A 17,352-nucleotide genomic window follows, 5' to 3' on the forward strand; every position below is an offset into this window, starting at 1 on the left:
TGCTGACAGCCTTATAAAGATCACGTAAGGTACAGGTATCACCTACTAACAATAATTATCTTGTCAAAGTCATGACACCTGTAACTGTACCTTACGCGATCTTTATAAGGTTGTCAGCACCAAATAAAGTTCATTCAGTGGAAGTTTAGCGCTTGTGTTGTGTCCCCTCAATTGTGTGCGCTATGGATCTTCATGTTGACAACCCACCAGCCCGAACCCTCACCCTTCTATGTTTATGGTCATGATGTCCCTCCCAGGCAGCCTTTTTTAGCGGCTCATTTCCCCCTCACCCGCTGCATTCCCCCTAGCAATATCACAATCTTTCGACACTTCCACCGAGTTGAACAGACAGCCGCGGCTATTCGTTTCTCCTGTGCAGCCGTTTGCTGTCCCGAGGGCATCCGCCCTATTTCACGAGCGGTCAAGCGAGTCCCTTGACGCCATCGAACTTGACTCTAACCTCGCTCTCGACTCTTCGCCGATAGTATACCAGATACCAAGAGTGGGTTCCTTACACCGCGGGGACGCATCACAGGACTTAGCTGCCACATTCCTAGACCAAACATCCACTCCATGCAGCGCGCAATCTCTGGTGGTTGTTTTGGAGCCGGTGGCCACTCATGTCGCTTCTCTATTCCTCTCCCACTGCATCAAAATACTGACCGCGCCCCAATGTCACACCTGCACCCTGCAAAAGGTATTTTGTTGATATCGCATTACAAAATAGTATCCGCCAACCAAGCGTCAATGCTGTCAATGCTAACGACTTTTAAGGTTTTTAACATGGACATGCTTATCGTCACACGCCCAGGTTATGCGGCGAAAACACAAAAGAGCGAAAATCTCACAGAGGTGCTGACGTTTCCTCGCGGGAGGGCACATCTTGGCGCCCATCATACTAGCAGGAGGGATGATAAAAAAGTGCAAGTGAGCATTTATGCCTTTTATTTATTGTCCTGGTTAGTGCTGTATGCTCTTTTTCGCTACACCAAGATCGCGACAAACCTTAAAAGCGTATGGGCCTGAGATGTGCGCGCCGTCTTTTCGGGCTGCCGGTAGATGTATCCAAAACACGTGATGCCTGTTCTTGAGACAGCTGGTGCGGATCACGGCTGACATTTTGAGAGAGAGTCTAGGCGTAACACTGAGACACCGCGATGCACGGTCCATCAGTGCCTCTCCTGTATTGGCCGTCAACGCAAAAGCAGTTCGTTTTTTCGTTGAGCTCGCAGAAGTTGTAGACCATATTCTCGCAGCTGCATGACATACAGTGAGCATTTAGATCGGGTCCCTTGTGCGCTGAAAAAAAAAGAACAACGATTAGAAATTGCCATCTGTACTAATCTTGCCTGTGCAAGTATACAGCCTCTGTCATATGTATGCAGCCCAAGGGATTTGCTAATAAGCTGTTTGGCGCAGCTCCCTAGCACATGTATCAGGCCGAACTTTGGGATGAATGGCGACTCGAAGCCATTCCTGTTCCGGGAGATTAGGGTCGCTGAAGATGCATAACGGGCACGCTGCAGGCCTCGGAGACAAACTTCTTGGGCTAGAGTTTCTTACTTTACACCAGAGGGAAAGCAGGCGGCTTTTCACTTCATACTCCATGTAGGCTGGAGGCATGCTGGGAAGACAGCAAATCGGATTGACATCTACTGACTCGTTGACTGCCTGTTCAGTTTCGTCTTTATCATTGAAGTTTTTACTGGTGTTTCGCGCGCTTAGTGGTCGTGTAGTGCAGTTACTGTAGTGCAGCATCGCAAGCAGCTGAGATGCGAAGCATCCGAAGGCGCTTGACCCGAAGTGGGTTGCACGCGGTGTCTGCTGCCTGTTAGGCCTAAACTCCGTTTGCCCCCTCACTGGGAGCCTTTTACGCAACAAGCTGTATTTTGCTCAGCGGGAACCTTTGCTACATGTGCATTGAAATGCGAAATCAGGGAACGAGGTTATTTTTGAACTGAGAACTCGGCAATTTGCTGCCGTGACCACTCTGCATAATTTCCGTAGGAGTCTCGGAGACAGCACTTCGACAAGCGCAACTTGTATTAACGTACTCGTCGAGGATTCCGTTTGGTTGATTTCGAAGACCGATGGTGGTCGATCATTGCATATGCGGGAACGACTGCTACTTAATGGATTAATTCTAGCAAATACCAACATGTTGGACTTGCTAGCATGAACACGGCCGTCGCTTTGTTTTGGTAGGAGAGGTTTGAGCATCCTAATGCACGTTTTTCTTGGCAAAATCTGTATGCGCAGCTCCAGGACATGCTGGGAGTCAGCAATTTGTGTCCGCAAGATAGTTTTCCTTCGAAAATCGGGGGCTCTGGCAAGTTTCACACGGCACAAACATTGCCTATGCACGGACATAGGTCGCTTCCCGCCAAGTTAGACGGCACAAAAGAACGTTTATATTTTTCACAATGCCTATAATAAAGCTCCTTTAATGTACCACTTTAAGCGCTAACAATTTGTTGAAAGAATGTTTGCTTTAAAAAGCGTGTCTGTTAAAACATAAATTATTTTACACGGTTACCTATGTTCGGCGGCATGAGGAGAAAGCCCTCTCTTGCTATAGGCAAATTCAACGCTTCTATGCTTTTCTGCTCGTTTACTGTGACTTACAGTTACCTTATTTTATTACGGCACATACTGACTACAAAATAACGGTTCGTTTCTACATGAAATTTGCGATAATTTGTATTTCCGCAGTCGTACTCAAGTTTCAGGGCCAAGCCAAGTGCGCTTTGCTGTCTTCCCAGCATTCCCACTGTAGATGAAATGCGCTTTAATGGCTCTTCAGAAACTGGCATAGTCGGTGGCGCCAGCTTTTCCTCTCGGTAATATTCAGGAAATCTATGCTTTGGGTTGTATACTTCTGTCACTGGCTGTACATGTTCAATCTGCGCATTTTCCTTCAACGACACGGTTACAATTCTCACAACACGAATCCGTTAGGAACATCGGCTGGGAAATTGAAATTTCTTCACTTTTGGAACTAGAACGCATGATTTCCCAATTGCCTTTACCATATATCTGGCTACAAGTTTTGCACTTACGTAAATTTTATTTTATGATAATCTCAGCAAGTCTGCGGGACCAGACTAAGCACAACTTAGTCATGTCATTTCATTATCGGAAGTGATTATCGAAAGATGAGCAGACTATTTTTTTGTAATGGCAAAGAAAACTACTGGATTACGTTTCCATATATACTCATTTCGGCTTTGACATAATCGTGGATTCGAACACACATTTAACACTTCAGTTCAGTCAGTAATAGTAAGCCTTACTTTCACAAAATGAGGAAAGCTGACGGTGACTGTATAAATTGTTTTGTGAGTGCATCGTCGAGGACTGAAGATAAGTTTTACGCTCGCCACAAACTGTCGAAATTTCTGCGAAATTTTTTAGCCTTCTATTAAAAGTTATGGGGTAAGATTTCTAATATGGTAGTACTTTTCAGAGTTCTCTGACAAATAAACAAAAAAAAAAACAGGCAAACAAATGCCAGCGCATTTTTATTTTTTAATTCAGGTAAGGTTTACCGCCGATTTACGCTCCCCATAATAATAGCGTATTTCAAAAACAATCTCGCTAATGCAGAACAGGTCGTACTAACATAATGCGCTTGTTCAAAACAGTCAGTTATGTTTGTGTTTTCTTGAAAGCAGCGCCCTCAACTACTACCCTTGGAGATGCCATTTAGCACAGTCGGTTTCTATGATGAGGGATACTGAATAAATTTAGTGACCGCCGAAATCAATGGTATATTATCATGTTTCGACAAGAAACGATAAACACAAGCCAAACCGAGTTATTAAATCACTGCCTTGAAAAGCGTAAAAAAACTCGCGAATGCCCAGGTTTTTTAGTTGAGACTGCGTTGAGGCAACTGCTTCTGCCACGGACCTGTGAAAGGATAAGTGCTGGGTGGCAGAGGAGGTTGCTCCTGCATTTTTCATATAGGCAACGTTTTAGGTGATTGTTGTAGGCGAACAAAACCTTTTTTTGGAGTGTGCGATAATTAATACACATGATATGATCTTCTACTTATGTAGTAGTAGGATGTGAGCAAGAGTGCTATGAGGGGTATGCGCTACGTGATCATGTGACCGCTTTCACCTGCTTCCTCATAACTTTTTGTGTAAGCGGGAAGGAGGGACGGGAATTCAGACGCTGTCTACAATCGGTTCTTTGCCCGAGGGCAGCCGGAAACGTGGAGTTTTTAGCGCGACCTACCTCACTGTGACTCCCAGTCTTAGTTTCGGCGTCCATTCAAAATAATGCCAGTTCTTACAAGTACAATACGCAACTTATCAAGGATGCGCCCGATCGTTGGTCAGAGGGACATTTGACGAAGATTGCCAGTGGAGAGCTAGTCGAAAAATGTAGTATATAATAAGATTTCAGATGCCGCTTTTCAATGAAGACCACCTGACTGACCAGCGTTACAGTAAGCGCATGCTCCCTGATATCAAGCGTTATCTCAATGCTTACGAAGCTGCTGTTCATCGAGATCGCTGGTGCATGCAGCATGTTTTAAGAAATGGTCACTGGATAGCTGGCAATTTGCAGCACATCAACACGGCGACCGCGCGTTTAAATACAAGCACTTCAGCACTTCATTTTGAGCTGTGTATTTTAATCAGTATTTCTAAAGAAACACTGACGAATACTAAATGGCCACCGAGAAACCGTAATGCAACGATCATGCAGCCGCACATCTGTGAGCGTGCTGCGTGTCAATAGGGTATCAGCAGCGCCTTATTTATTAGTCACTCTCCCCACCTTATAAGCCATATCCTTGAAGCAAAAGCTTCACTAGGCTAGCTTTTCAAGAGGGCAGCGTGAGTGAAATCACGTGACTGGTGTCACATGGTGTCACGTGACAGGTCATGTGACCTACTGACGTCATCACCATATACCAATCGTGGCCACGTGACCTTTTAACTTCATCTGCTGACTCAGCCATGTGATCTCTAAGTGTCCCGTCTAACGAGCGACGCTGTAACTTTGGCACTGGACGCGGAGATTGTTTCAACTGAGACTCTATGAGTTTGACTGGGCTACCTGTGCATTTCATCTGCGCTTTACCGGCAATCCGTTCGGCAGTGCTCCATGCAAAGGAAGCTTTCGCTTTTCGCCAGGGTTAGCAAATGTTTTAATCACAGCTAATTTTTGGTTCGATTGATTTCTAAAAGACAGCATGATCAAGAACAGTTTCTTTAAGTTATAGCCTTACTTGCCACATTGAGCGGGAACCGATCTGTGTGTGTATGTGATAACGCTCAATCCTACCCGTAAAGGATGGCGTCCTAATGCAACCTGGTATGTCGCGGCTAAATTAATGATTGGTCGCGCGAGGCTGTTCGGGAAGAACAATATGGACCGCAGAATTTCCACCGGTGGCAGCACCTGCCGCGGTGGAGGGCAGCGGTGCACTCCTTAACCACTGCACCACTCCACCACGAGTTGTATGAAGACTCTCAGGTACCCATGAATGTTAAATACAGAAAAATCAATCCACGGTGGCTACTTAGTACCTTGCATAGGTAGATTTGCCCGCTGCGTGGCATCGCGTTACATGACGGCCCGTGGTGACTGCATTCACAAAGTGAGCGGAATGCTTACGCCTTCTCACACGTAAGTAGTATTAAGTATCTTTGCCGAATTTTGTTCTTTGTTTGTTGTTTTTCCAATAGAGTTGATTTTTAGTGCACTTTAGGTCTTCCTATTTGCGTAACTTCACAGAGGTGCGTTTCTGCCAAACTGTTTCTGGGTAGCCAGCTGTCTATACAGGTCAGAAAGTAGGTAGCCGATGTGTCTTGACAGTAACGTCAAATAAAGAAATGAATTTGAGAGCAATAGCAAATTTATTGCGTCATGCGTGACAGGCGAGAGAGCAGGGAATAACAGATTTGCGAACATGCACCGCAACGCACACTATCAAAGGGTAACAATAATTGCGTGAGAAACTGGGCGGTCGTGTATGACTCGTACATTATCTGCCACCAGTTGCCATTGTGCTTTGCGTTTTATATTCACAACGCAGTAGCAGCTAGCACTTCACTCACCCTTCAACAACGAACGAAAGGAAATTTTCAGATACCACCTTGACAAATAAAGCGCAGAAAGTGGATAGGGACGAAATGGTATTTAAAGTTATTTCAGTTAAGATGACGAGGTACAATCTAGCCTATTCCCCACATACAGACAGAATACTCTAGTCAACCCGGAGGAATAACCGAAACGGAGGAATAAGAGAATTGCTTAATGGCAGCATTATTTCTGCGAAGTTAGCGGGGATATTGGGAGTGGGTGGTGGTAGAGGGAGGTGGGAGGGGAGCTTATGCCAACCAAGAGTAATAGTAGGCGCTAGATGCAAAAGCAAGCAACACCAGGAGGAATAATTTTTTGCTTTTATTACAGATGAATCACCAGGAAGTCAGTCAAATCCCAGTGTGATTTCTGAGAAGAATAGAGATGACATCAAAACTGCGACGCAGCTTGTGGTTTATGCACCCCCCCCCCCCCAATAGCAAATTTGTCTTCTTTCAATTAGAATATTTTCAAAACCAACAATGTTGTTTGCCGCATTTGCCAAATATTATCGCTTAGTCATTCATTGCTCGACCTAGTGCAGAATATGAAAATAATAAGCTTTCCTCACAACACTGTAGCCTTATTTTCACAGCTTTTCAGCCAGTCCATTCGAAGAATAAGTAGTTCTATTCTGCTTCCCTTTAAAGATCGGTATATGTTTTGTGTCTCCTTTCTTTGCAGAACAAATGCCGAGATTTTCCCATTCGTAGCATTCAAATTAGATGGCCCTACAATTTTGTAATGAGCTTTGCGAAGGGGCTATTCTTGATCGCCTGCTTTAGCTTAAGAAGCGCGTTTGCCCTTTAAGTGATATCCAACGTTCTCTCAAACAAACATTTCTACCCTGACAGCTCGTAAAACATTGCACTCCACAAATAATTGTAAAATCTTCCACTCGTTTCACGTAGTCCGCACTAAGGGGCAGGACGAATAAGAAAGTGGAAAAATATGGTGTTTTCCAGCGACTAGTTTTCATGAAAAAACTCGGCGATAAATAGGCATCGCACCGCACAAGAAGGGCGCAGCCTCCGGTTATGGCTTCTAGCCACCATACATCGGGTGGAGAGCTTCAGAGGGTACAGCGGAGGCTGAGAGAATCGACAGCTGCGCGAGGTGTGGCGGGGCGGTGAAATAGAAGAAAAACACCGGGAGAGGAGGGCAAGAGCAAAAGGTGAGACGTCCGCCAGCTGCGCTTGGTGCGGCATAGCAGTGAGGGAGAGCAGCTCAGCGCCAGGGGAATGTTTTACCACCTGTAGCGGCTCCGCGGCAGTTGTAGCGTCTGAGCGCAAGCGGCGTGCTCATGGGGTCCAGGAATGTTACGGCGTGCCGCCGACGAAATTGCATGCGCACTGAGACTAACGACGATGCATAACTAACTGCCGAAGCCGAGATGAACTATTGCTGCCAAACCTCGATCGTGACTACGCTGCTGCAAAGGGGTTGTAGCATCGTAAAAATTCATCCCATACTTTTTTTACGCCCGTAGCGGCAAATGGTATCAACGCAACCGATATCTGCCACCCATGCCCAGAATCTATGGTAGAAAGAGGGCAGGCAGATGATTTCTTGATGCACACAAAGTGAACAACGGAAGGGAAAGTCTCAATGTTCTTCACAACGTTTCAACAAGAGGATTTGTCTTCCTTTGGGAAAAGCGTTAATTAGTGGCAGGGCTTCAATAGGCCTTCCCTTTGACGAGGAATTCCCGGTGAGAGGGAGAGGGCGTAAAGTGGGAATGGTGTTAGGTTGTGGAATATAAAACTTGTCCAGGGATGATGGCTGAGAAAGAGGGTTAACCGGTTGGCCTGCATAACTGTGAATGGAAATAGGCGAGCGCAGCAGAAAGGAATCGAGGGGTGTAGATAGAAAACGTGGGCTTGAAATGCTGTGTGCCGCTGAAACTTGTTGCTCCGTTTGAGTGGATGCGTTGACATGAATGGCTAAGATAAAGAAATTAAGTGAAACGTCAGAACGAGACAAGCAGAGACAGAAAAAAACGAAATTAGAGGAGAGAAAATGGGGCACGTTCCGAAAAAGCGCGAGAGCAAGAAAGGCAGGAAGGAGTGTAGAAGCCAAGGGTCCTGATAAAAGATAGCGGGAGGTGCAGGGAATAAGCTAAAAGTGAAATGATAAATGAGAGGAGAGAAATAAAAGGAAAGGGGGAAAGGAGATTGAGGGGAGAAAGGAATGGTCGAGGCGGAAGTGCACGGTGAATCAAATGACCAAGGGAACATATGAAGTCCTGCGAAAACCGGGGTAATTTTTCCCGCTTCTACCATATGCAAGACATTTTTAAAAATTTCGCCGTTTCCGAAATGTATCTGCGATATTCAAATATTGCTCTTGGGATGTTGACCCCTGCTAGTTAAGAGGTATTTAAATTTGGGAATTAGAAATGCCTATCTGTATTTTCTAACACTACAGGTCTAAGATCCTGCAGATAAGATCTTTCGTATCAGGATAGAGCTCCCCGGTATTCTGTCCTGCCATCCTACCTCCAAGTATACTGCACACCGTGCATTTAGATTTGTAAGATTATCATTCATTGTTTGAACATTGTTTGTCGTCCTCACTTAAAGCTTAATATCTGTTAAGCAGCGACATCTTAAAATCTTCTACCTTCCCTCTCGCAGCTAACTCGTTCATGACTTCCGCCTGAAAAGTTTTCTCCGCTCCGTCTTCAAGTCTGGGCTAATTCGAGACCTTCCTATCCTGTGCTCACTACAGCGCACCTTTCCGATGACCTTCGATTCTGCACGATATAGCGCATAGTGTAGTATGAAGGCTATTACATTTTAGTCTCACTATTGGGGATATTCCAGGTCCGCTTCCTGTTGTCTCGTTTGGGGTAGAAGGCACTCTTGAATGCTAAATTATTTGTATCTGAGAAGTGCACTAATTTTCTCCCTCTGCTTTTCCTAGAAGCTATGCCAGATTCGCCTACTGCCTGGTCTTCAACCTGCTTCTACCTACCTTCTCATGGAATTCCGCATCAGTACTACTTACTGTGTTTTATCGCTAGGGCGTTAAACAGCTAGTCTCGCTGAATACCCGCCGTCGCAGCCGTCGCCATCCTTAACCATGGGCGAAAACGTCTTCAAAAATGGCAGAGAAGCAACATGCGAGGCAGTTTGGCCGCCTAGGTCACGTGATCTTGCGGAGGATGAGAAGGACATTAATGGAACAGGAGAGGTCTGCCTGGTTCTCGGCCTGGCATGCTACTCCAGGTGACGTTAAAAGAAGAGAAGTGTAGAGAAGATGGTGAAAAAAGGAAAAGAGAAAAAGAGAGGGTGAATAGTGAAATCAAGCACACGCACAGAAACACAATTGTTAAAGAATGTACACCAAACCTGCGCCTCCTAAAAACACTAAAGATGCTTTTGCCCTGCGCACACCCGAAGCCGCGTCCCTCCAGGGTCCAAACTTATGCTCTAGGTGCACGGGGCTATTCTGTCGTAGTCCTAAAGCACTTAAAAGTGCCTTGCGATTATTGTTGAAGAGTTGGCAGTGGGGGATCAAATGTGGAAAATCCTCGGGCACAACACATGTGGGGCAAACAGGGCTACTTGCTGCACCAATTTTATGTAAATATGATTTAGTGAATGCAACATAAAAGCGAATTCGCTGGAGGCAATTTTGATCACGTCTGTCTATATTGCCTGGCATGTGGAAGTCTCAAGTGAGGCCGATGCATAGAAGGGGTCTATATTCATGCTGTGGATCACACCACGATGATAGCTGGTATGAGATTCCTTATCAACCTCCAGGTTGTTGAAGACGACAGACGATCAGAAATCATCGAAATGGTAAAGGCACTGGATCTTGTACCTTGATAATAAGTTGCCTGGCCGTTGTTGAGGAAACTAAAATTGTGGCACTGTGCAAAATAAATAACTGTCGTCCTCTGGCTGTATATCTGATGCCTCCCCAAGCAGGCTGATGTGCGTTGAAATCTCCCGTTATGATGTGTGGTGCAGGGCTACTGGGTACGATATCCTGAAGGCGGTCGACGTCAGAGTTGACACGCGTGGGTAGGTACCCGACGATCACTGTGAAGGAAAGGTTCATGATCTTGACGGCGGCTGCAACAAATTCATTCCATGAGTCGGCAGATATGGGTTGTGGAATGAAGGTGATGTCTTTCCGGACATTTAAAATAACTATGGTGATGTCAGCACCTGTCATCGAGCTCATAACGGTATAACCTGAAAGACTGATAGTAGTACGCAGACGGGATTCTGAGATGGCAATGATCGGGAAACAATGCTTAAAGACAAATTGTCGGAAATCAGACAGTCATGGACGAAGGCTGCATGCATTCCATTAGAAGATGGTGGCCTTGTTACGGATCCTTTGCATCTAGGAAGAGTAGCTGGTCTATTGACTGCTACCGTCATTGTGCAAGAAGAGGTGCAATGAATTCAAGGATTGTTAGGACGGCCTTCGCCACCGGCGAGGAATGTGGGGTAAGTAAACAGCCGACAGCGTCAACAAGCGAGCACAGTAAGGAACTGGTACTATCCGAGTTTTGGCGAATAGATCCTTCGCGCGTGTGGTTCCAGTTTGAATACTGCCGGTGCCGTGGAGGGTTCACTTTAGTACTCGCTACGGGAGGTGACTCAACATTTTGGCGTTGTGAAAGAGGAGAAAACTCAATCACGTCCTCAATACGCAGGTGATGGGTTGTATCTTTGTCCGGCGATTGGGGAGCTTTCTTCTCCTGCGATGAATTTTTCCTGCGGCGACTTCCCCGGGTTTGGTTTTACTCAAATAGAGCAGTTTTTACTGACTTATATTCTGTATTGTTTGAGTTCTTGTACTTCTTTATGGTTTTCTCCTTTTAATCAGCAGCGCAGCGGAAAAACGTCGCCTCATGCTGCTTACTGCGTTTTGGACAAAGAGGGTTATCACTTGCACATTCATTTCGGTCATGGCTGCCACCACAACGAGAGCAGCGCAACGCAAGTCGGCAAGCGCTAGCCACATGGCCGAAGCGTTGACATTTGGTGCATTGCCGTGGTGTTTGAATGTTCTCGTACACATGGTACCTTGTTATCTGAGAATAAGGTATCACGGAGCAGATTCTGTCACAAATACAATAAGAATATTTTGTGAGTTTCCAAGTCGGCGGATGATTTAATCGGCGCTCTCTGTAGTAGCGCTCAGTAGATATCTGATTGAGAATGTTCCAAGGGGACACCCTCAATGACACCCACGCCACAGTTGCTGGGGCGAGGATCGTTGGCTTGAACTGCAACTGCAGCTATGCTTCTTATTTGCAAGAGGTGTTCAGTTGTGTGCGCTGTACGGATGTTAACTGCCAGCAGGTTTAGGCGCTCGTTGGGATGAACTTGAAGAACGCCGTCTGGAGCCACACATTCTAATCCTTGTCTCAATGTCAGTGGATTAAAGCAGGTAATGCGGTGCCCGTAATGAAGTGGTTATATGAGAGCCGTAAGGTTGTGCTTAGGAGTTTTAGGTACGTTCGGAGTATCTGCACTCATAAGTGGCCGCTTTGAGCAGCAACGGCGCTTTGAAGGCACATGAATAAATCTCTGAGACCCTTCTCCGGACTTCTGAGTAATGACCATATAGATGATAGTAGAAGAATGTTACGAACCAGAAAAATTACCCCGACCCGTAGGTAGTGGCGGATCAAGGATTGAGTTGTAAGCATCAGGGGTGCATTGTCCATGAGGTTCTGGAAATCCTAGTTCTGATGCAGCTGGTGCAGAGAGTGATTGCAAGAGACCAGGTTTGAGGCAGCAGGTAGGGCTTGCACAGCAGGCATGGCCTGCTGCGTTGAGTCTGACGGAATGCCAGATGAACAGTCAGGTGTTGAGCCAAGGTGCAGCACTTGCGGAGCCGTACCCACCACAGGAATCATACCAGGATATAGCAGCGCAGTTTACCTGAACGTTATTGTTCAGCATTGAGCAGAAATTCCTCAGAAAGAGTGGCAGAGACGAGCGGACACGGCCCGACAGTTCTATGAATTCTTCGTCTCACAAGCTACTTTCCTGGTTATGAGCAAACTGCCCACCGTGGCAGGTGGCAGTTAAAGTAATGATTCTTCACTCGGCAAGAGCAACCTGGTTCGCCAACACCCAGTGTTCGCAGCACCTGCCAGAGCAGGGCACTTGCTTATCTCTTAACTGCTGCACCACTGATCCAGAAGTTTCACGAAGGCTCCAAGGGATCTACTACTGTAAAGAAGAGAATGACCAATTCTGCATATATTGGAATTAGTTCATTACGCTATCGCGTTATACCCATAAGGCGGAGCTTAAGTCCCCATCCAAATCTTTAATTTGCTAATTCCAAGTCTTCATAAAAGTCTTTGACGATGTGGTCATCAAGGCTGGAAGTAGGCACACAGGCCTGCAATTGCTTCATTTGTACTTCTTATTACATGGAATTACGATAAATGTCATCCTGTCGTTAATGCTAAAGAATTTACTAATGTTGCGAACTACATTCTGAATGATGAGGAATGCTACACCTCGCTCTCGTGTGACCGCTAATCTATGATAATAAAGTATAGTACAGAACTGTGCCTCATCTGTCCTAGCCTCATTGAGACCTATGACATCCCATTCATTACAAGCTAGTTCCTCGAGTAGCATGTCTAGGCTATCTCGTTTAATAAGGCGCTTGCAAGAAATGCTGCCTGGTTCAGTTTCCCATGGCTACCTGTCTAGGGCCAGAGATTCTTATCACCCCCTTCCGATGTGTCACAGGGCTGATCACCACAATAGTGAGTTGCTCCGCGGCAATTTGAGGCTGTGGGCCCAGTGCTAATTAATTTATTCAAGCTAACTGGTTATACAAGCTATGGTATATAAGAAACTTTTTGACACACATTGCAAGAAATTTTGTTCTGGTTTTCAACTTGCAGAATCCCGTGCAGCTATTCCTGGTCTTAGTAACCAAATATGCTTAGTTTATCTCTGATACTGAGAATCAAGCTTTTAATGTTCTCTTTCAAGGACAACCAAAACTGAGGCGCAAAAATCACCTTTCTGCTTGAACCACAACGTTAAGAGAGTCAATAATGATTCAGCAAATTCTTATCACGCAATCGTTTTAGTTCTTATTCGCGCATATTCAATGAACAACACTTTGTTCTGCCTGCCTGTGACGGATTAATTGATCACTACGCACACCACGAAAATAAAATGCTTAATATTTTACCTTTCTTCTTGCTGTAGAATATGAGGTGACTGCCAAATTGATGCAATGCTTGTCGGCATAGCATGAAACACTGCAGTTTCAGCACCAGGATAAATCTTCAGCACGGGCGACCTATTTAGTATTTATGTCCATATATTTGTCAAAAATCATTGTGCCAATGATGCTCACTAATAGTCTCCTTGCTCAAGCTACCTTATCTCTGAGTGTGTTCGCATTAACGTTCTTTACTGCCTTCTGCCGACAGGTTACCAGTGTGTAATCACTTCCTTGGCTGCCAGACGAAATCTTGGCGTGGAAGGCAGCAGGTACGGGGAGTAGGAGCCACTGCGTTTAAAAGAATGCTTCCGGGAACGAACACGCAGGATAGAAACTTTCTACCAGAGCGCCTGTAAAGTAAATAATGTTACTCAGCACACACCACGAAAGTATCTCGAACAAGCGGGTGCTGTCTCATGGTGGGTGCGACTGACAAGAAACCTCACACTTTGAGCGCTCGTGATAGGTGTGTGAATAACTTGACATAATTAAAAGCTGCTTCCCCCACCAGGGACTTCGAGAGGGGTGCGAAACTGCAATAATATGTGCTATTGCTGATAACGTCCCGTTTACACTCTGCACACAGGTTAAACCGCAGGAGATCGTGCGGATATCCAAGCACAATGAACGGCTTCTCCTCATCCTGAAGGCGTCCCTCGTATCAGGTGGTTGCTCTGCACGACCTCCGCTAGTGTTCTGAAACTGCACATCCGAGATCTGACGTCGGAACGTCTGATTTCGCCGTCCATGGGTCTTTTTCTGAAGTGCCTCTGATTTGGATTGTTGGAACATGAACATATGTAACAAGTGCGTAGCCAAGCACTGCTGCGCCTTAAGCGCTCGTGTTCTCTTTAACTCTGTCTTTGTCGACCTAAGCGCCGTACGTGTTGCATATGGTATTTTCTTGAACCGGTAATTTATTTGCATCGGACGACTCTGGGACGACCTGCGTACGGTCGTCGGACTTATACAGACCTGTAGAGGTGACCGAAAAACGTTCGAGCATCGGTCGCCAGTCATCTCTTCGACGGAGTTTGGCGGTCCTGTTCAAGCAGGAGACTTGTGTGCGGGCTATCAGCGGGCAAGGAGCACAGATGCTGTTCATCTTCATAACTGACATGACAATGTGGGCTGAAGATGGCGCCATGCTCCACAACGATGACAACGCACAGTTGAGGAACGGCCCAAGAACCGCGTACCTGGCAGGGTGGCTCAGTAGTTAGTGCGCTCTGCTACTGAGCCGGAGTACCCGGGTTCGAACCCGACTGCGGCGGCCGCGTTTCGATGGAGGCAAAGTACAAATGGCGCCCGTGTGGTGTGCGATGTCAGTGCACGTTAAAGATCCCCAGGTGGTCGAAATAATTCCGGAGCCCTCCACTACGGCACATCCTTTCTTTCTTGTTTCACTCCCTCCTTTATTCCTTCCCTTACGGCGCGGTTCGGGCGTCTCCCGAGATATGTCAGACATTTACTGCGTCATTTCCTTTCCTCAAAAACCAATTGAATTTCATTTCATGAACAGCAAATTCGTTAAACATTTCCCACAAATTAACCCTAATTTGGATTCAAACCAACAGTTGCGGAAGGATAAGTGCACCCTCCTTTAGTAACGATGTGTATCACTGGTGACTTGAGAGTGCGGACGCACACTACCAGGTCTTTGTCCAAAATGTTTGGTCCAGAGTCTTTGTCGTTCAGATGTGTCAGGGAAATTGTGGTGTTCCTGCAGCTACAAACAAAATACGAATGAAGGTAGCACGAATGCCCACATTTTCGTCCTCTGCACCCATTCATGATTTTCGCAGCTTACTATTTAAAGGCACATCTCAAACTCTTTTGCTCATTTCGACACGATTAAATGCTGAATCAGTTAAATTTTCAAGAGAATGGGAAAGCGCTCTACTAAGTGAAATACATTGAGACAGAGCACTGACCGTCGATGAGCAGATACCTCCAGGACGTTTGCAGTGTTCGCCCGAACACTTAAGAAACAAAATAAAAAGCATGCTTTCTTGGCATTTCAAAAATAGAATAAACACTGTAATGAAAATTGCGTGGACACTGCTGCCTCTTTTTTTACATGATTATAAAATGCAATTGTGTTATTGATGTTGAAGCTAGCCGTCATAGAGACCTAGGTCAGGGACTGCGCTCCCGAGAAAGCGCGACCGGCAATCGCGCAATCACGTTCCCCCTCTCAGTGGGTGCACTCCTGCGGGTGGGTATGATGCTGCTGCAAATCTCTTAGTTCCAGTCTTTAGCGCGATAACGGTGAGTAATCTAGTTTGTTTTTTGCAAAAGCTCTTCCTTTGAGCGCCAACGCGTTCTATCAGCAACACGGTACTTATCCCTTAATTCAAGCAGAGAAGCACGCTATACTGGGTTCTAAAGGGTCCCTAAAAGCGGTGCCTGACAAATGGTTATAAATAGCTTGAATTATATAGAGGGCTGTCCTGTGAGCGTTTATAGCGCGTACAAGGCGTCAGAAGCGAGCCGTTAATAAGCGATGCCGTGCTTTCGCCAGGATCGGTGCGCAACACATTCTTTAGCTCCTGTGACGTCACCGCAAGAGCGCTATCATCGGTTTGCCATGCCAAAGTGACATCAGGCATTTTCCAAAACAAAAAGGTAGACACTTAATTTTTACTGTTTGTGAAACATTTCGTTTAAGGACGGAAAGCAGGTGTTCGTAAGCATGTTTCCGCAGTTATTCTGTATATTACTTGCTCACTCGCTGCCGACTAAATACTGATCGCGATAATACATAGATTGTCCCGTAAGGTTGAAAACAGCACCAGGAACTTACAATGTAGACGGGACGTTTTCAGGGGCAAATTTGCTGTCGAGGATCTGTAACTTCCTTAAGAAGAAAGAAGCAAATTTGTTTCAAGAAGGGAGCGAGGGTAGAGTTAAAGATAAACATTGCTTGGTACCTTGCAGAACGAATGTGGTTTATGACATCGTACACTACGCGGAGAGTCATCTTTCTCGCACTGACCGATGTATGTCTATACGTTGAGAGGAACATGCGAAATCTTTAGAAACGGGAGCGGTCGCACCGTTCTAATGCACAGTAAAGATCTAAGTGTTGGCACCCCGTCCCTTCAGGCACGGTTTTTTGAGAACTTCATTTCATCTAAGATTAACAGAGAAATTATGGGGGCAATGCATACTTTACGACAGCGTGAGGTCTGTGTCAACCAGACATCCATCGCTTCAGCATGACACAATTGTTCATTTTTTAAAAGAGGAGTTTTCAGCAGCGTCTTCAACATTTTGGTCAATTAAAAACTTTCTTCGGTGTTTTGTTTATATGAAGCTTTTATATTTTGCTGCTTGCATTTTTATATAATCCGTCGCTCCTATGAACTTATTCTGTAACTACAGCTAATTTGCTGCATTTTACTGTCGCCGACTCTGGCACTGCTCAACTCTGCAAATGACACCATACCAACTTTTCGTGTAAAAAAGTATATTGTTTGTGTGGAAGAAGTACACAACAAATATGGTTGGGAAAGTGGCGTAGCATTCGCGTCTGTATTAAATGTACAAGTTCTTTGTAGATTTCTCTGCAAAGCGAACAAAATTGGGAACGATATAGTGGAAAAGACGGGTCGTCTTCAAGCATTGCGACTTCCATTGACATAAAAACACAAAATTTGAGATCGTTTATTAGTTTATTTGCCTGCGTTGCTAAACCCTGGAGAGTTCTACGAGAAGTAGTTATCTTCAGATACTTTAGCGATAGGGGGCCCGAGTGAGGCTATCAGACAACCCCACATTTTTCCTTGCTCATACAACGTTCATCAAAACTAATGCGGTATTTGCCTTTGTAGCAGATACAATCACTTTCGGGGCTGATGGGGCACAGAGAACCAAAGGAGTAAATCGGGCATTCGCATTTGTCACAGTGCTCTTCCGCTGCAAACATACCACAAACACGTTTAGTATACTGGTAGAGTTCACGCCTTCTCTAAGTCAAGCTTTGAAAAGCGTGAACGTGTTACATTTTGAGAA

General features: G+C 45.6%; 1 long non-coding RNA gene across 2 annotated transcripts in view; it reads right to left on the reverse strand.

Moving 5' to 3' along the window:
• Positions 1-958: 958 nt before the first annotated feature.
• Positions 959-17,352, reverse strand: part of LOC144100294 (uncharacterized) — a 53,317-nt gene continuing 36,923 nt past the window's right edge. For both annotated transcript variants that reach the window (XR_013307603.1, XR_013307604.1), the window contains exon 2: positions 959-1,299. This is a non-coding gene — a long non-coding RNA (uncharacterized LOC144100294). The remainder of the gene's footprint in view (positions 1,300-17,352) is intronic.

This window comes from Amblyomma americanum, chromosome 8 (assembly GCF_052857255.1).
Source record: "Amblyomma americanum isolate KBUSLIRL-KWMA chromosome 8, ASM5285725v1, whole genome shotgun sequence".
Taxonomy (NCBI): domain Eukaryota; kingdom Metazoa; phylum Arthropoda; class Arachnida; order Ixodida; family Ixodidae; genus Amblyomma; species Amblyomma americanum.